Below are 856 nucleotides of genomic sequence, written 5' to 3' on the forward strand. Positions count from 1 at the left end.
ATACACATACACCCACACACACATACACCTACACACACATACACATACACACGCTACACATAAATACATTACACAGATACATTTACATATATTCAAATTAAGCACATACATATATTCACACTATACAAACACATATATCCACATTACACTCTACACACAAACATATATCGACATTATACACACACGCACACATGCACATTACACAGATACATTTACACATTACACACGAGGAAACATTATTCACCTGTTATATCCCTGCCGCTCTGGTGGTCTCGCCACTCATTTTAGCTGTCCTGCAGTGATGAAATTTCAGCTTCACGCACGTGACTGCTGCGTCAATGCTGAGGCCAGTGGCTGGCTATAGCAATCATGTGTAGGTAGTTATCATGGCATCACTGAATGACAGCAGACACAGGCCTGCTAATCCTCTGAAGCAGAGGTGGATATATTAAGCGAGAGCGCTTTCTGTAATGAACTTGGTTAGGATTAGAGGGTTAGGGGTTTAGGGAGTTGGGGTTAAGGGGGTTGGGGTTAAGGTTAGGGAGTAAGAGGGTTAGGAGGTTAGCGTGTTAGGGTTAAAGTTAGGGTGTTAGAGGGTAAGGGTTTAGGGCGTTAGGGGTTTAGAGGGTAGATGTTAGGGTTAGAGGGTTAGTGTTAGGGGGTTATAGGGTTAGGGGTTAGGTTTAGGGTTACAGCTTTTCCAGAAGCAGAATCCCCAGCCAGAGCATTTCCGATGCTCTGGCTGAAATTTCCGGCATCTTAAAGTCCCCAACATCGCTGTTTATATATGGACAGTGACGTCAGGGGCTTGCATTGCAAGGCACTTACCGTCACTTTCCATATATATGGACAGTGA

Source organism: Rhinoderma darwinii (assembly GCF_050947455.1).
Source record: "Rhinoderma darwinii isolate aRhiDar2 chromosome 11 unlocalized genomic scaffold, aRhiDar2.hap1 SUPER_11_unloc_16, whole genome shotgun sequence".
In the NCBI taxonomy this organism is placed as follows: Eukaryota; Metazoa; Chordata; class Amphibia; order Anura; family Rhinodermatidae; genus Rhinoderma; species Rhinoderma darwinii.